Genomic DNA, 391 nt, shown 5'->3' with positions numbered 1-391 from the left:
AGAGCCGATGCATTTTCACGTTGGTCTGCCGGAGAGCTGCTCTGCGCAAAGACAAAAGCCATTAACAACCGGGCCGAGGGAACCTCGGGCCGCGTGCCAGGCAGCTGCCGGTCTGCGCGCGGGGCCGAGGCGGCGGCAGGCGCCGAGGCGAGCCCAAGATGGCAGCGCCCAGCCAGCTGCCGGCTGCTCCCCTTCCTCGGGCCGCCAGGCCAGGAGGGGAGCGCGGTCACCAGGACCCCCGCGCCGCCCCGCAGGCCCGTCCTCCGTGTGAGCCCCTGCCGCGGCCTCCCCGGAACCGAGCGGCGGCGGCGGGGCCGGGGCCGGGCGCCGCCTCGTTCCGGGGCTGAGGGCCAGGGCCGCGCGCAGGCGCCGCCGGCGGCTGCTTGGCGAG

The sequence above is a fragment of the Pelecanus crispus genome, chromosome 9, assembly GCF_030463565.1.
Source record: "Pelecanus crispus isolate bPelCri1 chromosome 9, bPelCri1.pri, whole genome shotgun sequence".
In the NCBI taxonomy this organism is placed as follows: Eukaryota; Metazoa; Chordata; class Aves; order Pelecaniformes; family Pelecanidae; genus Pelecanus; species Pelecanus crispus.
This window is presented reverse-complemented; position numbering follows the sequence as displayed.